The sequence below is a fragment of the Rhinopithecus roxellana genome, chromosome 6 (genome assembly GCF_007565055.1).
Source record: "Rhinopithecus roxellana isolate Shanxi Qingling chromosome 6, ASM756505v1, whole genome shotgun sequence".
NCBI lineage: Eukaryota > Metazoa > Chordata > Mammalia > Primates > Cercopithecidae > Rhinopithecus > Rhinopithecus roxellana.
In genome coordinates, this window is record NC_044554.1 from 19,940,401 (window position 1) to 19,963,891 (window position 23,491).

Consider the following 23,491-nt stretch of genomic DNA (forward strand, 5'->3'; position numbering starts at 1 on the left):
ACAAAAAAATAATAATAAAAGATATTTTAGATATTGTCTTTATGAACAAAATGAGTATAAAGTTGACTTTTAACTGTACAGGAAGAAAAGTTTACAGAAAGACTGAGCAGGCCTAACTGTATCTGCTGTCAATCAAAAACACAAGTATCACAAATATTTTCTGCTTTATGAATTTTGCTTGCATTTAACAATCAATCTCCTATGTTTCTAAGTTTCCTGGAAGGGGTGATGTCATATAAACCTTAATCAAGAGTTAGACCTTGAAATCTTAGCGGCTTAAATCACTCATTGCTATATTGTGGTCATTGTTATTAACTTAAAATTCAAATCCCACAGGTCTGTGTTTCATTTTTAGCACATCACTTCTGGTAGGGACCAGATGTTTCCTTTAGACTAGGTTATGGCTTCTTATTTGCTTCTCTTTTTTATCTTAAAATTTATACCTACCAATAGCTTCCATGCGGTCATTTGCAGGGCATTACAGTATAGAGTCCTTGAGCTGACAGCTTGGAATAATGTCTTAGGGACAAGGAAGGAAGCTCTAAGGGAATAGTGTGGAAAGGGAAAGAGAAGGAGACACAGTATATGGAGATACCAGATGAAGCTAAGAAAAAAATAGATAGCACACTCCAAACTTGCTTAACTGTGATCGCCATGCAAAGAAAAAAAAAAAGTTTATGGGAAACATTCCAATTTGCATTGTAAGTGTAGCTTAGTATTCAGGTAAACTTTTAATAATTGTCTTTAAAATGTAGCTGAGTATTTCCATGGCTTAATATTCTCCTTGTACTATTAAATTTTTCTATTATGTATCATTTAAGGGGAAAAGCAAAAACACAGACAATGTTATTCACTGTACTTCTTTTGATGTAAACAAAACAAAATATGTAACTTCCAGATAAAAAGCAAACTAAAAATATTAGTGAAAGTCCCCAACCTTAATTTTAAGAGCTTCCAAAATTGTTTACAAGTGTGTTCTGTAATGCAAAAGATGTTCAAGTTTGTGGATCAATCAAGACATTACGGTAATAAACCAGAATTAAAACCAAGTATTAGCATATACTTTACATACTAATTTTGGTCAGAAATATTCCATCAAAGATTAAAATTTTCTATCACGTCTACAAACAGAAAGGCAAGGGTTAATGTCACTAACCTGAGCTCACTTCTTTCAGGAATCTATGACTACAGTCCCTAATTTTGATAATATATCAAACAAGTATGAACAGAAAATATGTAAGTTTTCTTTATCATCTAAGAGACTATAGCAATGAGTTATTAAATGGCTATTTGAAATGTATCTCACACACAATTATAAAAATATCTTTTTATATAATATTATTAGGTCTTAGGTTTTTTGCTAAAAATGTTTCAATTTTGATAGAGATGAAATCTCTTCTCCTATGCCCTCATATTTATGACTGATTTCTGGCTATATGTTGTGTCACCTCCTGAACCATGGACATGACCACTGATTATAATCCGAATTTGGTAATAAGATACATGAACGTGACATGCCACCCCTTATCTTCCCCTAATTGTAAATTGTTATAAAGAGTATACAATATTTGCTAAAATAAAAGTATTTCTTAGAGGTACCAAGATCATAACCCCAAAATAGTATGGCAAAACATATTCAATTTATAAACTTAGAGTTCCAAGGTAAAGCATACAAATCTGGCAATTTAATGCCAATTTGTGAATAAGGAAATGGGAGATCATGGAAAATAATGAATTGCAAAGTTTAAAATAATAATAATAGAAACATCAAGGCAAAAGATATCACAGGTACCTTGAATATCATTGTAACGGTCTTTTTTACAAATCTGGGACACTTAGGTTTTCAAGGACAGTTGAAAATAATGAAGCAATGAGGAATTATAAGCCAAGATATGCCAAACATGAAGAGAATAAACCTTTGCACCAACCTTTCATACCTTTTCAGTGTCTCCCCAGTTCCTACTGAATGGATATCTTGGCCAAGCATTTAACATTTTCTGTGATATTTCCTCAGTTTTCTTTTTCTTTTTTCCCAAATTTGAAAATGATTTCCTACTTCTTGAGTTGGCAGAGCTTCAGGCAAACTTAATGCCTCTCTGCTTCATGTACATATCCCATATGTTTAAGGGCCTCCAAATCTTTTTTTAAACCATTTGCTCTGCCTAGAAGCTCATTTCTTTCCCTTTCCACATGTTCAAATCCTATCCTATTTTTTCAAAGCTTTACATAATATCCTGTTATCTCTGCATTTCCTCATCTCATTCTGAGATGTCAAAGCAAATTATTTATGCATATCTTATGGTTTAATAATTAGCTACTTTCTATTATAACTTTCATCTGTCTACTATTATAATGCAGTTTTTCCCAACCACTGGTTTCCAATATTCAAAGATTCACAATAACAAAACTGGTAAATGTGTCTGTTTCCATTTTGATTTTAAAATCCATTCTGACTCTAACTGCTTAAAAAGGAAATCAGTTTGAGATCCTCTTAGTGGTTGTCAAATGAGCACACATTCAACTTCTCAAACTGAACAGTCCTAGCTATAAGGAGACCTTCAAACTTTATTCAATTTTACATTGTTATTATTACTACTTTTAAAGTTATTTTAGATGTCATTGGTTAAAGGTATTGGCAAATATAAGTATATTGAAAACCACAGTTGAAAGTAGAGAATTCTCTATCTGTAAATTTGCAACACCATCTTTATTGGATTTGAAAATTACATTCAGTTGATTTGTATTCCAACAAAGCAAGAAGTGTTGTCTGGTATTTCAAAACTAATTATCAAAAAGAAAATGTAGTATCATATATATATATATACACACACATATTTAATGTTTTATTTATTAGCATAAAAATATTTCACATGGATGGAGAAGTATATTAAGCAGACTGCACCTTCTTTCTTACCTCATAATTAAGAAATTAAATACTAGAAATATGAAAAACAAAATAATACAATTTAAGGTGTGAAATACAAAAATTCAAATAGCAATTAATAAAAGAAGTGTTTATCTATATTTGATGACCAAAAAGGTAGTTAAATTTCGGGTTACTTTTCACTATATATTTGGTTCTAAAACACAATACAATAAAACTTAATTTATGTGTTAACACATTATGCTTTTATTAGCTGATTATTTTAGAGTAAAATTTATTTGTGAGTATGAAAAAATCAAATTTAGCTCTTCATTGGGGTATTATTAAAGAATACATTATCCTTAACTATTTATTAACATAATTAAAAATCTAACTTTATCTTATAATATTAAAATGAATAATATTTTTAAGAACTGGAGAGTTTACATAAACATAAAAATGGGCCACAGGTCAGAATATGTTTGGAAATATTACTTGAAAATAAGAATAACAAAAACTAAGCATAATAAATGCTTTACACTTACTGAGAAACGTAATATATCAATCAATACATAGATAAGTAAATACATAAAGTGGAAGGAGAAAATAGCCCCTGAGGTCATCCTCTAGAAGTTGAGGACAACATCGGGCTGAAAGCCAGCAATGAAGGAGAACCTGTCTTACTACCGTAAGGAACTCAATTCTGTCAACAATCTTGTGAGCTTAAAAGGGACCCCAAGTGCCAAATCAGAATTCAACTCAACCAAAACTTTTATTTTAGTCTTGTGAGACACTGAGAAGAGAATCCAGCCATTCCATGCTCAACTTCTGACACACAGAACTATGAGGTAATTAATGGGTATGACTTTAAACCACTCAGTTTGTGGTAATTTGTTATGCAGCGACAGAAAATGAATACATTAGGGGTGCTATATATATATATATATATATATATTTTTTTTTTTTTTTTTTTTTGAGACAGAGTCTCGCTTTGTTGCCCAGGCTGGAGTACAGTGGCACGATCTCAGCTCACAGTAAACTCCGCCTCCCGGGTTCACGCCATTTTCCTGCCTCAGCCTCCTGAGTAGCTGGGACTACAGGCACCCGCCATCTCGCCCGGCTAATTTTTTGTATTTTTAGTATAGACGAGGTTTCACCGTGTTAGCCAGGATGGTCTCAATCTCCTGACTTCATGATCCACCTGCCTCGGCCTCCCAAAGTGCTGGGATTACAGACGTGAGCTGCTGTGCCTGGCCGACAAACGATTTTAAGCTATGTATGGGACTATAGATTTTTCATTCCTCACAGATATTATTTCATAGAATTAAGGTTCATCATTAAACTGTAAACATTTTTCGTTGTAAATTAATGTGAAAAGGAAATATATGAGAAATAGTTTATTCAACTAGCCAACAGATATTTCTGATGTGTTTTCTATGTGCTGAGTAGTCTTCCAAGCAGTGTGGATATGGCAGTGAACAAGACAGTAAAACTTCCCTGGACTCAAGGAGCTTACATTTTCATGTGAAAGATATTAAAGATTTTTAAAATACGAGACAAACTAATGTGCAATAAAATCAGGTGGCATAAATAAATAAATGCAATAAAGTGGGTTAGATGATAGAGTGTGACGACAGGTTATTTGAAATAGTGGCTAAATGAAGACAGAGAGCAGAACAGGCACACAAGTGTATGAGTGCAAAGGATTCTAAGTAGACTGAACAGCCAGTGCAAGGTCCACAGGCGGAATATAGTTTGGCATTTACCAGAAGGGGTTGTGTATTTTGGTAGAGTACATGAAGTGAAATATGATAAAAGATAAGGATGGAGAACTAATCAAGGGCCAAATCATGTGACATGTTATAGATTCTGAATATCTGAAGATAATCTCTACTTCTGAACCCTTTATTAGAATGTTTTGAAGACATTTAATATTTTAATATTTATCTTTTTCCTTTTTTTCCGACACTCTGTTGCCCAGGCTTAAGTGCAGTGACGCAATCATAGCTCACTGCAGCCTTGACTTCCCGGGCTCAAGTGACCCTCCCATCTCAGCATGCCAAGTAGCTGGGACTACAGGCACATGCCACTGCATCTGGCTAATTTTGTTTATTTTTTGTAGAGACAGGTCTCGCTATGTTGTCGGGGGAGCTGATCACAAACTCATAGGCTCAAGAAATCCTCCTGCTTCCGCTTCCCAAAGTGCTGGGATTACAGGCATGAGCCACCGCACCCTGGCCTAATGTTTATCTTTTATAAAGACATACTTACTGAAGTTATCTTAGAGTTTAGTGCATGAAGAAATATGATGTCTTCTGAAGGACTGCTACATTTTCTTGTATCTGATGAGAGCTTTGAAACACAAAGCAGTTCCTTTGTGATCCTGGCTGCCAGGAGACACCAAGCTTGAGCTCCAGTGAGCTAACAGTCCTTAGCTAAGGTTTTGGGAAAAATTCATCTCCTCTCCTTCATGACTATTTTCTTTGTTATTTATTTTATGTCACCATTGATTTTATGTTATTCACTGCTGTTTCAAATACCTTTGGAAATAAGTACAATTTTAAAAAAATCAATAAAATCACCACATTTGCCAATCTGGAATATTTCTTTCTAAAACCATGATTCATATGAAATCCATTTACTAAATAATTGTTTAGTATCTGGAAACTGTCTGTTAAATTAAACAAATACAATTACACTAATGAGGTTAAATATGTTTCTAAGTATGATAAAATAAGATTTAAATGGACAGGTAAAATAAAGCCTGATATGTAATATTATGGGAGGTCAATACAGGAATGGTTTTTGCTGCCCAAGGGGAAATGAAGAAGATAGCACAGAAATAAGGTGCTGCCACTGAATCTTAAGGTAACACCACTGTGTGCTACTGAATATGGTAATGCGTGCTGTACACTGCCCAATACTAAAGGGTGTTGTTCATATTATATATTACCAAATAGTATCCAATTTGATACAACTTATTATTAAAATATTAATACAATATATTATAAAATATACAATATTGTACAGCAAGCATACTTATAAATATATATCATGTATGATGCATTATATATATCATACATTATATATTATATATGATATATATGTCCTATATATAATGTATATACATGTTATGACAATTATCTGGCAGTGTGCAGTAAAATGCCATGAAGACATGACTTCTTTTATTTGCACAGTTACCCTATGGGCCAATGGTAGCACAAGCAGTCATTTTTAAACAGGGAAATACCCATTCATTTAGATTTGATTTGACCAGGTTGGATATTGGACATGTTATTATTTTTCAATGCTTCAAGTATACACACCTTGTTAAGAATCACTGAATCTGGAGAGTAACATTTAGTAGAGAATGGAGAGTTCTAGATGTAAGAACTATTTGAAGCAGTGAGAGATGCAAAGTGAGAATGCAGGGACAATTTCATTGGAGAACAGATGATTCAAAACAGAAACGATAGGTGAGGGCTTTAAATACTGAGGAGTTGGAAGTCCATTATCTGGGCAATGAGGATTATTCATGTTTGATTTTAAATAAGTCAAATAATCAAATCTGGGCTTTCAGAAGATAAATCTGACAAATGAGAAAGGAGCAAATCTTCATGAAGGAAGATCGAGTAGGTCGCGATGGCAGTGGTCAACGTGGTGGTGATTGAAACCTGACTTAAGTAGATGCAGTGAAAAATAAAACACAGGAGACAAATAGAAAAAAAAATATGGTGAAGTTAAAACTGTTAGAAATTGGAAGATGGTTGGGTGTATGGGTGACAATTTTAAGCTGAGTGACAGTAGGTATGGTGATGAAATTTATGGAGATTGAGAACACAGACTTAGGGAGGGGGAGATGTGTGTTTAAGGCACCTGAGTAGAGATGGCCACAAAATGTTGACATGCAGTTACACCACAGTGAGTCAATCACACCAGAGTGTCCAAGAGTTCAAGGCCCAGGTCCATGGAGATCTAGGTCCAAGTCTGGCCATGTGGGGCACCATAACAGTGGAGTAAAATACTTAACTTTTCTAAGCCTCTATTTAAATTGTAAAGCAGTAAATATTAGTATCATCCCAAGAGTAAAAAAAAAAAAAAAAAAAAAAAAAAAAAAAAAAAAAATTGAGGATAATAAACACCGTACCAGTATGTAGAAAAGTCGTAACAATGCTAACTAATCTTACAATTAGGATAAAATTTAGGGGTCAAAAATTAAAATTTGGAATTAATTGTGCAGAGGTGCTAAATTAGACCCACAGAGAAAAATGCATTATCAAGAAAGAGCAGATATAGGTGAAAAGAAAAAAATTTAGCCTAGATCTTGATAGATACCTATACTTAGAATGCAGGTAGAGCAGTGTTAGACAGACAAGGGAATTAGACAAGAGAAACAGCAGCCACGAAGGTCACTTTCTAATCTTTACATTAAAAAGTAGGCAAAAGTGAAAGAGTGATATATGAAGTGTATTTAAGGGCTGAAGGTCTCAATTGTAGAGCTTTGCTAGAACTTTTCAATCTACCTCAGGACCGTCATACTTAATCCTCCCATGTTTTGCTCTAAGAAAGAGGATGGAGCTATGCTTCACTAGATACAGCTTTGTACAATCCTTGTCAAAAATTACAATAAGAATTGTTTGATTGTTGCTGATTACTCTTTGATAACATCAAAACAAAGTTTCATAAACATAAGTGCTACAGCATGGAAGTAATAATGATAACAAACCAAGTCTCTGTGTCTGATTTAAAAACCAGTGGGACATCTGCTTGGCTGCTACCATAATTGGCTACCAGCCTGTTGTTTTGTTGTGCTGGAAGAGGGACTTTATGTCCTGTAGATATTACTTGTTCTTGGTCCAGGGGGACCCAAGTTTCCATTAGATTACAAGCTCTATGCACATAGCCAGATGTGTGCAAGACTCTTGCATAATTTCTGTAAATCATGCTTAGCTTTTTTCCTTTTAGTATTGGGTTTCTTTTAGTTTCCTTTGGTCTTTTCTCTGTGAGAATTAACTAGTATCTCCCTGGACTCACAGTGTCTACAATGTCACTTGGTGTGTCGTAATTCTCCCTGCCATACCCTTGTGAAAGCCTCCTGTGGTAACCAAACTAAACAGATATACTGATGTTTCAATATCACTGTTCAATTGTGTTGACATTGGATTCAGTTCTATTCACTCATTCATTTATTTATTCTTTCATTCAGGAAATATCTTTTCAGCACCTGCTGTATACCAATCATGTAGCTAGATGTGTTCTGATTTGTTATCCAAAGCATGAATGTTCATGGTAGGGTATAGAATGATTTCTAGAATAGCTCTCATTTAGAGACTTCCTCAATTAATCTTATTCTCATTTCCTCGCACACCATTATCACTAAACCTGTTGATATTACTTTCTAAATATGTCTTAAATCCATTGGTTGTTCTCCACTTTTTTCTGCATCCTTTTAGGCCATATGGCCATTGCAGTCAATCGTAATTGCCTTGCTGGTTTCTCCACATGAATTCTTATCTCTCTTCAATCCATTAACCATGCTGCTGTTGGAGACTTTTTCTTTTCAATGTCATTCAGATCCAATCGTGAATCTTCCCATATTAAAATATTTCAAAGGCTTCTTGTTGTTCCTGGGATAAATCCTTAGAAACTACTGTGATATCTGGCCCATCTCTAAACCTTCTGCATCATCTCTTATTTTCCCTTTTCTCTGTCATCCAGGGGCATTGGCCTTCTGCTTTCTGCTTTCAGTTATTTAAACCTACTGTGCTCTTAACTGTCCCTGGCAGGCTCATTTCAGTTGCTGCTCCCTTATCTTTGAATGCTTTCCTTAATTCTTTGCCAGTTAAAACTTACTCATTTTTAGATATTGTTTATTTAGCTCAATCTTGTATGTACATGTATATGGGAATGTATGTATACATATTTGCGTGTATGTTTGTGTGTATATATATGTGTCTATGTATGTATGTATGTGTATATATTTGTGTGTGTATATATACAGATGTATATACACACATGTGCACACACACATGTATACATACACTCCCTTATACATATACATATAATATCCATACATATCCATATATTTACATATGTACATTATATATCCATATGCACACACATATATACAACATACATCTATGTATATGTGTATACATGTATGTAATAGATGTATGCATCTATTAGGAAAGCCTCTCTGATCTCTCAGTCTAGCTTTTCACATTGCAACTTTTTTCCCCTTCACTAAACAATTAATATACTTGAGAGTACAATTTTGACTCTTTACCATTTTTTCCCCAAAGGAGTAGCACAAAACGTATATATAAACAGAATTGCAATATAGCTTGCTTTTGAGTGAAAAATGATTAACTGATAACCCAACCATCTTAAAAGGGAAGAATGCTTCTTTGGGGCCATACTGTCTCTTGCAAATTCTTGACAAGGCTTTTATAATTAATGAAGATGACAATAGAATGGAGGAAATAAATAAGCATATTAATTTAGCAATAATTTTAGGCTTCAAAGATTTGAAACATTACTCCGTTAAATTATTTTAATAGGATATATTTCCATTGATCTTCATTACGTTTGAAGACCAAACACAGAGTAAGCACTCTTCCCTAACGTCAGCTTTTTCAAACATACATAATGTTATTTTATTTTTAAATTGGCAGATAAAATTGTGCATATTTATTGTGTAAAACATTATGTGTTTTGAAGTATACATAGATTGCAGAATGACTAAATCTAGCTAATTAACATATAAATTATCTCACATAGTTATCATGTATGTGGTACACTTAAAATTCACTCTTAGCATTGTTTGAGAAAACAATATATATATTGAAGTCAGTTGTGAGCAGCAATAGCAATAAAAGCTTTACCTTAATCTGATGTTTAGAATAAGGACATTTCACATATGCTAGATTAGAGAAAAGCAAGTTAAGCTGAGAAGACTAATAGTAAACCTTTGTCATAGCTTTCCTGCAGAAAAATGCTCCTAACGAAGGATGTGTTTGGGAGAAATTGTTTATTCCATAAGAACAAACAAGCAAGCAAACAAAAAACCCTGGTAAGAAGAGTGCGCTAATAGAATCACTTACATATTAGCCCTCAAGTATCTTTCAGAGCCTGAATTTATAGTTTAGGCAAGCTAATAATGACACTAGGGCATTTTTTCAAATATGTTTTCCTAAACACAACTTAGCAAGGTTAATGTGTAAGTATCTTGTTGAATAATACTCATTGTTTTTCAAGTGGGCAGAGGGGTTTATGCCAAAATTTCTCTAGAAGGCCACAAACTGTTCCTTCCCGGTTGCATTTCAGAGCCAGGGGTTCAAGGACAGTTTACTGTTAACTCTTACACAATGGACAGAAATATACAAGTAAGGGGCAAATCTTTGATTTAAAATTTTAATTTTTAAGCATCATATTATTAATTTTAAAAGTCCTAAACACACTCAGCATTACATATGCAAGGATGAAGTAAATGTCAGTAATAATACTTGAAGCACATTTGGATGATGGTGATGGAATAGTGAAGAAAATTATCTGGAAGAGGAATAGCACTCAGAAGACTTCAGAGAAACAGGACATGGGAAGTGCTGGATAGGAGTGAAAACATGAATCCTACTACTGCCTGTATATTGATGATGCTTTGCATATGTGCAGCTGAACTTAATTACTTGTTTTGCGAAAAAGATGTTCACACAGAAATGGGAAATTCTATGATACTGTCTTGTGAAGGACATTCTGTCAACAGCTGGAAGGAGCTGCTGTTAGCAACAGGATTGTTGGTTCAACTTTAATGGCTTAAAGTTAGGCCAGACAACCAACTGGAAAAAAAAAAAAAAAAAATCAACAAAAAAAACTCCTAAGTTTCAATTGACATTCTGTGGTGAAATATTCAGGTTTGAAGACACTTGGTGAAGAAAACTTCTAGGGATTCCCTAAATGGAGGGAGTCAATGGTCTTGTCTCAGTGATTTACCACAGAGCCATCAGGCTTTTTAGCACAATCCACCACAACGTTTCCCTCTCCCTCACCACCTATCCCTATAAGCTCATGCCCAGCAGGGAGTAAACAGTTTAATGATAATGCATATGTGATTCGTGGAAAGGAAATACAGGATTTCCTATTTTTATGGGACATAATCCATATTTGAAGATAACAATACTTACAATGTCAGAGGCAGTCTATGCATAGCTGTGTTCACTGAATTTTTAACATGGTTTCTTCTTTGATAAAATAATTTGTGTAAAAGTTCAAATAATAGAGAAAACTTTTACACACAGGAAACATTTTTTTCCTTAATTAAAAAGGTCACATTCTATAATATCTGGAGATATGTGACCCTACTTTTCATGTAAAGACCATCTGACCTAAAGGACCAATTCCTTGCCACCTGGTTGTCCCTCTCTATGTCACCTATCAGACCTATGACTGGCTGAGAGGTGGCCATCAGGGCTGGCCTTCCAGGATCTGGAAGATCAAAGTCTGCTCATACAAACTGGCAAGGAGAACGTGAAATGCATAAATGCAAGAAATGAAAAATCTCCCTTGCTAGAGTGGTGGCTTATGGATCTTCTCTCTTTTTCCCGTGTGAAGGACATAATGCTTCTGGGAATGTCCTGGTGTCATAGCAATACTCTTTAGGGACCAATTCTGTGCTTTCTGTAACTTTGTTTAAGCAACAAAAAAGCAAAAAAGCTTTGAACTTGCTCAAAGGGTGGCTAATCTGATACAGACAAAGTGTAGATTAAAGTCATTTTTAGCCTGCAACTATGTTGGAGGATGGAAAAGAAAACTTGCTTTTGGGTCAAAATTGTGTGGGTTAGACTCTCAAATGAATCAGTTATTCACCATGTGTCCATTATCAAAACTTAGCCTTTTAGTTGCAGTTTCTTCTCTGGAAAGTGAGCCTAAAATGTTAATTTGAAAGCTTATTTTGGGATTAGAAAAGTAGAATTAATTAGATGGTATCTACATCGTAAAGCATCAGGCACATGAACAGTGCTCAATACATAGGACCTATTATTAAAATATGATGAAAATACTGGTTATGGTAATTTGACAAAACAACCTTTTTTGTGGATAGTGGTTACTACTTGATACAGAATAGTTTTATTTAAAGAGTGTATAATTTTCCTTTAACGTGATTCTGTAAAAGAAATTTTAATTGAAAATATGTAAATATCAGGAGAGCAATATGGCTTTTCCAGTTTCTCTGTTCACTTTGCTTTAGTATATAGAATTAGAGATTCTTAATATATAAATCCTAGAAAGTAATTTAGAAATCCTGTCATTGTATCTTCAGAGTAATAACTTTCATCACAGGGTCTGTTTGGGCTGAGAGTAGAGCTTTATTCATGTTTACCGGAAGTCCTAAGCAAAATTTATTGTAAACCAAATACAATCTACAACCCTTCAAAAAGATTCAAAGAACAATAATTTAAACCAAAGAACTCTGGCAGTGCATGGCCCTCATTAATTGAGGCAAACAAAAAATGACCAAATGACTATTGAAAACATAGAGGAGAAAAAGTACTAAGAAAGTTTACAGGGACTCACCTACAAAAGTCACTGGAACAAAAATCTGTTTGTTGACTCAATAGTAATCAATATTCATTTTTATGTTGTTTTATCCTTAAGACAGGAAAATCTGAGCCTTTCTCTTTACTATCAGAGCAAATGGCAATCATGAAGTGAAGCTAATTTATTATTGATTATTAATTACTTGAATTTCTATGTTTCATAAGTAGAGCAACCATCTTTTAAGGGGAATAACAGGTTCTATCAGGGAAAGGATTAAGAGTTTTATTTTCTTCAGCTGAGGCCCAAAAGGAGCGAGGTTTTTCAAGTCAACGTTCATTCCATTTTGCTCAGGTGTCAGGGATCTATATTTATCTTGTGTTAGGCATGCATCCGAAGTGCTGGAAGGCTCAGGATGTCAATGGTTTTCAGATGTCAGGGTAGCCTTAAGGATAGATGAAGGGTGAGAGCCTGTGCCTCATTTCTGAGTTCTCAGCTGCTATGTCGTGGAAATCCTGTTTACTTTCTGCATCTCCTCCTGCAAGACTCTGGAGCCAGTCTTGAGGTTCTACATCTGCGAAAGCAAGCTCTTCTAGAAGTTGGTGAGCAGAATGCTTTTTGTTTAGAAGTGTGGCTGTAAATGTTTTTGTAGTTGATGCACTATCATCTAGTACGTAACTATTATTTTTGGGCTCTCTAAAAAGGCAATTATTATCTGATATAATAGTTTAGTCTGTGATGCTTCTTTTAACTTATTTGTAAGTTTTAACCAAATGGTTAAAGAAATTTGCTTTTTAACCCTTAAACCTTACATTTCCACAAGTCTCTAAATTCCAAAGGATGCTATGGATTTCAAGTTGCCTATTTCATGTATTTTACTTAGAAAACATCAGAAAACCCAAACTTCTCATGATTTCAAAAAGTGTAATTTTACTTGAAACTTATTTTCCTTTAGATTTCTTGTTTCGGTTTTCTGATAGGTTTTTAAGAAGATTAATATTTTCAAAAGGATACTCTAAAAATCTGGCCAATTTGATTATCCTCTTCCAACCTGGAAAAGTTTGTATTTAAAATGAGACTAGAATTTGAATGACCTTCTTTCTTGGGACTCTGAAAATGTTTTTTGCCTTGCTGTCACAACTGACAAATATATTTAAGAAATAATCTAAAAGACCAATATTAATTTGACTCCTAGACAGAAGAAAAAACTATTTTTATACATAAAACTTACTAATCATTAGTGATCATAAAAATTTTCTTGAGTGTGGGTGCCGCATGTCTTATTTGTGGGGTAGGGGGAGATTTTGTTACCTAGCAAAATTTTTGTTATATGGTGTGTTTCATAATATGACTACATAAGATCAGACAACACCGCCAAGAATGACAAAGTCGTTACTTATACAGAAAGTCAAGTTATGCATATTTTGAGACACAATTAAGGTTGATACAAAATAAAGCAATTCCTTCTGTTTCTCCATGCTATTCTACAAGCCCTGGAATGAATTAGATAGGTTTCTTTGCCTTTACAAAAAAGGTCACTTTCTTTTATTATTTGGGGAATGGTTGCTTGGTGCTAGACCGAATTCTGGGTAACCATTTAAGGCTAATACTTCCAAAGGGGTAAATTTCTTGTTCACACTCCTTGAGAGGACTCAACAATTCAGATGGGATCTCTGTCTCAAAGAGAAATTGGCAAGCTATCTTGTTTTCAGTTATAACTGACTAAATAATAAAAGTGGATTTGTGGGGCAATATATGAGACTCCTGTAATCCTGACAAGAAGAAAGGAAAAATATTTTCAAATGATGTACTGTGCAATTACCAATTATTTGGAATCTGACCCTTTTGTAAAGTATAATGACAACTGTGGAATTAACTGTTCTAAGAGTTCAAGAAAGCAAACACCTGAGGATAATAAAACAATTTTCACCTGGGAAAAAGATATGCTCTGGAACTCAAGAATTACTGTCAGGCAAAAAAAAAGGCGGGGGGGGGGGGGGGGGGTGGTTAAACTGCTGACAAATCATTGAAAAAAGACAGCTTAAGGTTGTAGAGTTGTAGAGTGGGATGATTAAATGGAAGGAAACGTTTCAGAGCAAAGAAATATAATATAAAGCTGTTGATGTAACTGTGGCTCATTTTGCTTTTCACCACAAATTACTGATTAAGATGACTAAGGAATTTAATCTGATATGCTTAGTATTTACAAACTAATAAAGCTTCAGGTTAAATTATTTGAAAAAAATCCCAATTTTGAAATAAAGAAATGCTATAAAATAAGTGAAAAGGAAAAATGTATTTGTCTGATGTTTATGATTTTCCTAAAGATTGCAATTCAGATAAAAATTGTGAAGTACATCACTTTATTGCATTCTGTGAGGAGCAAGTGGAGGTACTGAAGAGGGTGGGAATGAGGTTGGGTTTCCATATCATGTGACTAGAATCCTCAGTTATGTCTAATCCACAGTGATTCAATCACAAACAATACATGCTCATCAGGAAAAGAAAATGATCTCAAATGTAAGTGTGCAAGGAATAGAAAAATAATATAGTCCAGTAAATAGTTTTAGTGTTGTATGTAGAAGTACAGTAATTGGCTAAGCCACTGGAAACTTTCTTTCTTTGTTTGTTTTTTAACAAAGTATGCCGTTGGTTCCACAATAAGCTTTCAAGTCATTTCTTTATGGAAAGGGTAAAGTGAATTCTGATTTGTATCTTCTGACAAACCATGTGGAGAAGAAGTAACACTTTTAGATACGTGCTTGTTGGTACCCTGTTAAATAGCTAAAGATGTTTTGAAATATACCCAGAGACCTTTGTCACACAAACTATCGTACAAAGAAGGAAATGACAGAAAATTGGCAAGCATTAGAGGGGACATAGAAGACAGCTTGGCTCATTCACCAAGGACTCCGGACTGTGCTCAAATGGAAAAGCATTGTTTGCCCTTCAGTGCTTGTGATGTTTAAAGGTGAAATGAGGATAGTTTTTAAAAATAAATTATTATTAGTTTCATCTCTTCATTAATGTTGTTCCTTCTCATTAAGTCTTATAAATATTACTTTTCTCATTTTAATTTTTAGAAAATAAAAAAAAAGTCATGTCTTATTTTACGACCATGACTTAATAAGAACACTTCAGTCTAACTGAAATTCATTTGGAGGTTCCTTTGGTCCCATGTTGAAACTTCATTGTAACTTTATTTAAAATGTAGCAAATGCCACTGCAAGATCTACTTCTTGTATCTCATTCCGGTAAGTTTTAGAAATGAAGTAATAAACATTAGTGTGTTCAATACAATGGTCTCATAAAATAGAACCCAAAGCATACTGTCTTTTTATAGAAGATATAAAATTTTAAGTAAACTGGATATCTACTTTAAGACTGAGCCCTAAAACATGAAATACCTATTTTGGTTGAATACATGATGGAGTTGCTATCTTTCAAATACCTTTATTCATTGACATACTCTTTCAAAAATATTTAATGAACACCTACACTGCTTTAGGAAATGCTATTAGAAATAATGTTGTGCTGAACATTTATATGAATCTAGGATCATTTTACAGGCGGTTTTCTGAACCTTGTTCATATAGAATGAATTTTTGATGAAGGTTAACAAACAAAAACTGTTAGTAAATGGTGAAAGCATATTCATCATTTTATGGACACTTTTCCCCATGACCCCACAACAACAGCTCCCTTAAAGTGTTATCAGTCTCTGGGGGGAAAAATAGACCAAACGAGTGACAGTTATATTTCCAGAAGGACTAGAAGGAAGATACTGGCAGAGTTGTTTCCATTGCTTACTCTAAGCTTCTCGTTATTGCATCATTTACTCTTAAAATGCTAAGTAACTTCACACAACTTAGGAAGCCTCTCCAGAATAAAATAACTGTAGTCTGGATTCTAAGCTTTAGGATTGATAACTTCCTACATTATTTCTTCTTGAACTATTTCATCTGAAATGGGGAATAAATAGTATTCTTGATTTTATCTTGGTCTCTTGGGGAGACTTTTAATTTCTATTAGCCCTATCCTTTTAAGAGCTGCTTGGTCAATAGGTACATCTAAGCAGATGCCATAGACAAGGAATTACAGAGCAGAAAGGTATGAGCTGTGATAAGCTTAATATGCAGGGATAAGAGCATTCCTTACAGACCTTTGCTATTGCCTAGAGTTGGAGCACCTTGCTTGCATATAAACACCATAAAGGTAATGGAGTTATTCCATTTGTAACTACTTGTATTAATAACAGCAATGCCCCCGTTTCTGACTCATACATAATAATAACTCAGATTTTATTCATTTATTTAAATTATTGTCTAACTATTTCCTAAATCAAAATATTCATCTTCTTCTAAGGACTATGACTAAAATTTTAAGAATTTTGCATTATGGAAATAACTTAGATACATTTGTTTCTTATGTTTAGCACTTTTTCTAAAAATATCCAAATTGACGTAGCTCTCTACTATAACGTAATACATACAGCTGTGCAACTTTTTTTTGTATTAAATTCTCAGGTAGGTAGTTTAATGGAATGTTACTACTGCTGTTCTTCCCAGCATGTCTGTGGGTTTGTTTATTTTTATAATATAAGACAGATCCTCTACTCATAAAATGAATTATGGGATTTAACAGAGAAATATTCTATAATTTATAAGACACTAAATATATAAACTCACAGATGCTGAGAATGTCTCAGTAAATCGTTTATGAAGCTCATTCATTTCACCTAATGCCTCTCACTGATGTCCTAGTCCTTTCCCCAGTCTGCAAGCGAAACTTAGATGTGCTTGCTACTGTGTACAGTCTCTTAGATCTCTTTGCTGTCTGTACTGAGTTTTGGATGAAGCCAGAGAGAAACATTTAGCTCAGTCAGTTTCACTCTGGGCCCAAGGGTCGTCTTGGAGATTTGCTAATCTTTCCTCCAGGAAAGGGCTGTGATTTCTCCACCTTTCACTTCTTGAACAACCACAGCATGCACAGTACTGTTCTTTGCTAGCCTAGTCACATATCCCCTCAAAACCCTCTCTGACGTTTGGGGATGGTGGCTAGCTGGTGGTAAAAGTACAGGCATCACCCATTTTCTTTCTCCATCCCTTAGTTCCTTTCTGACCTAGACAGCTGCTTGAAAGTTCCTTCCCCTTCAGTCTTCCAATCTTTGTGTATTGTATCCTTGTTACTGCAGCCCTGTTATAATCATTCAACAAAATTCTGTATGGTTTACCAGATGAAGTTGGGAAATACAGGATTAAGCAAAGGGAAAAATAAATTCTAGAATTAAGAGGCAAACAGGAAGCTTACTGTAATTCCTCCCATTATCTTCTCCACCCCATTAATATTCCTCTTGAGTATTAAAGGTAGCATTTTGTTCTCTCAACTCTCCCATGCAAAACTTCTGTACATAGTAACAGCAAGAGAGTTTCTGAAGCTGAAATCCTGTAGAATAAATAAAAAGCAACTGAAACAATCTGAATGGTATTTTGAAAAAAAGAAGAAAAAGAAAAGCACTTAATTATTTACCATGGCAAAGCAACAGCTATGAAGCTTGCCTTTTCTTTTTTTCTGAGGCTTAGGGCTGGACGTCAACTTTCAGCTGCTCTCCCAATGTTTACATTTTTTTCATAGCAAAAGCTACAAACAGAAGTGGGGATAGTTCTTAGCACACTCTAAAACTAAGACCTACTGATTTTTTTTACAAGTAAGAATGTGGAGGCTTGTAGAAGTTAGTGACCTTTTATGCCCTTGTCTAGCCATATTGCTTTCTTCAGTTTCCATTTCTGCAGATTTTCTAGGCTCCCATTCCCCATCCCCCACTTGCTAAGTGATATCAATTTTCATGACTTCACCTATAATCTGTATGTTGAGGAGACCCCAATCTACATCTTATGGCTCCAATCACTCTTCTCAACTTCAGACCCATATATCTCCATGCCAGTAGGTCAGGTTCTCAAGTTGAAAGTATCTAAACTCTTTTTGTTGTTGTTATTGTTGTTGAGACGGAGTCTCGCTCTGTCACCCAGGCTGGAGTGTGGTGGTGCGATTTAGGCTCACTGCAACCTCCTTCTCCCAGGTTCAAGAGATTCTGCCTCAGCCTCCCGAGTGCTGGGACTACAGGCGCCCGCTGCCAACCCAGCTAACTTTTTTGTATTTTCAGTAGAGACGGGGTTTCACTGTGTTAGCTCGGATGGTCTCCATCTCCTGATGTGATCCGCCTGCCTCAGCCTCTCAATGTGCTGAGTTTATAGGCCTGAGCCATATAACCTTGTTAATGTGTTCTGATTCAAGATGTACATTTTTATGTTCAAAATTAAATTATAATCCCCAAGTGAGTATCTTTTACTAGGCTTGAATTTATCCCAGCCTTCAATAATATATATGCATATAACATATCCCCTGCAAATTATTTTAAAATAAAATGGTTAAATTTTAATAGCTATTTATTACCTACGTAGTACCTGCAAAGCACTCTAAAAATAATTATGCAAAGTGCCTAGTATTTAATGAGAAGTAAATTATTGCCTGAGGCGTACTCTCTACTGTTAGACTGCGTATGTTTGAAACTTAGATCTCTAACTCCCCAGCTCTGTGACCTCGGACAAGTTAGTAAACTTCTTTGTACCTCTGCTTGCCTATCTGTAACACATGGATAATAAACATACCTACCTCATAGGGTAACTGTCCAAGATAAGCAACTTAATGCATACAAAATACTCATAAAAGTGTCTTGCATATTGTAAATGCCATAGAAGGGTTAAATATTATTTAAGTTTTACAATAATTTAAAAATAGATAGTGTTATCTCCATTTTACAAATGAGTAAACAGACTTGGAGAGATTTAGAATTTGGCTCAGGATCTTGCAGCCAGTTAGTGAAAATGCCAATATTAAACCCTGATAGGACTAACCCCACCCCACCCCACACCTAAACCTGGTCCTGTATTTCCCCTCCAATACCTCCTTTTGTCTTGTTACTCAGGCGTAAAACCTGAGACTTATAATTTTTCCTCTCTACCTAGCTAATTAGTCACCAAGCCTTAGCTATTCATGCTACCTTCTAAATATCTTCCATATCCACTAAATATTTCTGAAATATTTCCCATGTTTCCTACCCCCACCCACATGGCCGCTTTTTAAGTCCAACTACATAATTTCCTTTCTAGATTATTTTGATAGGCTTCCTCTGGCCTTCCCTCCAATCCATTCTCCATGCTGATGCCAAGGTCATCTCCTAAACCCAAATTTTATCATGTACTACTTCCCTAAAAATCCTTGAGTAGTCCTATGTTGCTTTCAAGATAAACCCCCAAGAGAATGAATTCCAGGTAATCAAGGCACACATATAATATAAAGTTTGGTATATTATGTGTTAAATTACGGCATCATGTTTGTGGTCATTTGTGGCCACTTTTCTGCTGTTTTGTCTTGTTCTTCCAAAACTCATACACTGTACCGAAGCCTTACTGAAATTTGTTTTTCCAGTTGTATGTTTATTATTTTGTATTTTTTTTTATGTATCTCTATTTGGGGAAATGCCTATGATCCACTCTACCTTCTCCCACTCCGTACCCGGATCTTTATATGCAGTCCCGGCATAAGGAACCACTTCCTCCACCACTGTCCTTTAACACCTTCTCTCCCTCACCATCCACTCTCCCCACCTGAGTATAGGTATCACAGCCTGTTAGAATTGTCTGTTTATGAATCTGCCTTCCTAGACCTGCTGAGAGCTACTTGAGGGGGGTGTCAGGTTTTTGTTTTGTTGATTCCCACGTTTTCTCCAATCAATCAGAAGTCCAAACTAAAAATACTTTAGGAATGTATTTAAGTTTACTCTTGCAAGGGCTACTGATTAATCAATTGCCAATGTAATTGGAGGGAATAAAAGCATATATAAATAAAACAAAGCTGATGATTCAAACTATGATAGCAGAATAATTTCACATGTAATCTGAAGAGTTCAACAAGAGCTTGTTAGGAGATGTAATACAGCATTAGAGTCAGAAAAAATAGTCGCAAAAAGCTTGAGTTAGTATTTGCCTGTCTTCTGGCTTGTGATCTGTTGGTGAGGGGAGCCAGATCAGAATTTGGTTCAGGTTACAAGTATAATCACCCAGCAGGTGCTTGCTATGTAGGCAAAGGGTTGAGGGCAAGATAAGATTAGCAAAGGACATGCACTGTGAGGGGTGAGCCAAGCTCTGGGTCTGATCTAGGTTTAAATCCTTCCTTGGAAGACAAGGACTGGCAAGTGAATACTGCAAACTGAAGAGTGAGAAGTATTATCCAAAAGCACACAGCTCACTTTTAACAGCTAATTAAATGAGACTAGATTTATCACAGTAGTTCTCAAAAATTGGTGCATGAAAACGATAAAAAAATGTTTAACTTGGTATTTACAATGCCTTTTTAAAAATTGTTACTATATTGTCATTGTAATTATCATTATCATTATCCTTATTGTTTCCCTGAATCTATATTTGCGCTCTAAAGGTCCCACCTCAGACTACCTAAGATTTTTAATCCCTTCTAGGAAGTTATTTAAAATCCACCTACAATTATTTTGGTAGCCATTTACGGAGAGGGTAATTTAGCTTCCTAATATTATGCTATTTTTATGTCATCTTTTATAAATACAAGAATAGTATATCTTCAGTGTAGTCACTCAGGCTTCTTTAGTGAAGTTTTAGTGCAACAGACTTAGAATTTTCCTCTATCTTCTTTTGAACAGATTTTGAACAGTTATTTTATTTATTTATTTATTTTTTTGAGACAAAATCTTGCTCTGTCACCCAGGCTGGAGTGCAGTGGCTTGATCTTGGCTCACTGCAGCCTCTGCCTCCTGGATTCAAGCGATTCTCCTGCCTCAGCCTGCCGAGTAGCTGGGACTACAGGTGCCCGCCACCACACCCGGCTAATTTTTTGGATTTTTAGTAGAGACAGGGTTTCACCGTGTTAGCCAGGCTGGTCTCTATCTCCTGAACTCGTGATCCACCTGCCTCGGCCTCCTAAAGTGCTGGGATTACAGACCTGAGCCATGGCACCCGGCAAGATTTTTTTATTATTTAGAGACAGGGTCTAGCTCTGTCAGTCAGGCTGGAGTGCAGTGGCACAGTCATAGCTCATTGTAATCTCAAACTCCTGGCTTCAAGTAATCTTACCCCCCTCAGCCTCCCAAGAAGCTGGTACTACAGGTACACACCACCATGCCCAGCTAATTTTTGTGGTTGTTTCTTTTTGTAGAGGCAGGGTCTCTCTATGTTGCCCAGGCTGGTCTCAAACTAATGGCCTCAAGCAGTCCTCCCCACTGGGCCCCGCAATCCACTGGGATTTTAGGCACGAGCCACTGCACCCTGCCTTGAACGGAATTATAATAAAGCTCTTGGGTGTTTCATGGCCTTTCAGTGGATGCTCTGCCCCTGTATTCTGACCTGGCCACGTTTCTTGTCTCAGCCTGCTTCTTTCTCCTATGCATGACACAGAAGCTCTAACCTCAAAATTGTTGTCCCATGTCATTTTGCACATCCATAATAATCTCTCCTGTTTCTCCTCACTCAAGCATCTTCTAATTTTTCTTCTTTGAGTTTCTCTTTAGTCATCTTGAAAATTCTGAGAGATGGTGCTAGCATATACATCAGAGCTTCCTGATAGCACTGGAGTTAGGAGCCAAGTTTCTTAGGTGCTTTATTACTGCCAATGTCCTTTCTTTAACCAAAGAACAACAGGAACACACCTGTAGTGAGACAAGTTCGTTACTCATTGCAAAGAGAGAGAAGTGTACCATAGGGAACTGACAGTGACCCAGTAAGAACATGTTAGGAAAAATCTATTCTACAGTTTGGACTTTGGTTGGTTGACTGGGGAGGGTTGAGGGGTGATACTGAAGGAAATAGAGGTTTGCTCTGAATTGGATGTTGTCAGGAGGCAGGATAATTTTATGATTGGTTGCCTTAATCTTATTTAGGACAAGGGAAGACTAGACTGAAGCTAAAGCTGTAATTGATAAAGAAGAAGAGTCACTCATAGTAAGTGGGAAGGGAATGTGTAGTATCTGCGGCTTGGACAGTGTTCATAATCATTCTGGGTTCAGACATAAAAGGGTCTCATTTTGTCTTGACTCATCATGATCACAGAATGGTTTTATCTAAAGTAAATGTTCTGTGAATTGTTTGTGTTCAGCAGAACAAATACCAAGGCCAACCAGTGAGTGCTGGACCTGTGTCCAGAAACAGCAAGGCCTAACTAATAATACCAGGCCAGCTCCTGGATGATGGGCTATTTTCTCTTCACATTACAAAGTTCTTTGCTACTTCAGTAATTAAATGTGCACACTTAGAATCCAATTTCTACTACTTTTGACTGTTGAAATAAGATTCTTTTGAATTTCCTTCTTAAGCTCTATAATATATGCTCAATATATGGAGTACTTTAGTACAAAATCTCATTCCTGTTACGCTAGCAACCTGAAAGACCAAGAGATCAGTCTGTGTATAAAAATGATAATTGTGCACAAATTGTTTGGGGGAATTGATTCTTTTCTTTGCACATATACCATAAAAACTAATTTGTTATATAAATGAAAAAAAATATGCCATGGGCACATATAAAATACAATAGAATGAAATTTTAATTACTCAAAGCTTCTTATGAAGAAATTAAGGGATCTTTCTACTTACTATATAGATGAATAACATGCTAATCAGATCGTAGAATCCTGCAGTTGGGAATTATCTTAAAACGTATTTCTGAAAATATGCACCTCTGTGGAATTCATATAAATGTGGTTAAATACATATGCTCAACTTTCTTTTTAGATATTCCAGATGCCACCTGAAATAGAAGAGATAATCTGACTTTTTCTATTATACAACCATAGACTTTCTTTTGTCATTTTTATTTCTTTAATTTTCCACATTGACAGATATAATTGTATGTATTCACTGTGTCTTAAATGTATAAACATTGTGGAATGGACTCAGTCTAGCCACTTAACATGTGTGTTATATCACATAGCTATTATTTTTGTGGTGAGAACACTTTACATCCACTAAGCATTTTTTTAAGAATTCAGACTTTCATCATAAGCTTTGCTTA

General features: G+C 35.3%; 1 protein-coding gene across 2 annotated transcripts in view; it reads left to right on the top strand.

The window, feature by feature from the left end:
* The first annotated feature begins 12,774 nt into the window (after nt 1-12,774).
* Nucleotides 12,775-23,491, top strand: part of CD36 (CD36 molecule) — an 81,054-nt gene continuing 70,337 nt past the window's right edge. Inside the window, exon 1 of one of the 2 annotated variants that reach the window (XM_030932557.1) lies at nt 12,775-12,996. The gene's annotated coding sequence lies outside the window, so the exon portion shown is untranslated. Of the gene's footprint in view, nt 12,997-22,398; nt 22,423-23,491 lie in introns of those variants that run through there. The other variant, XM_030932562.1, reaches the window with a different exon arrangement.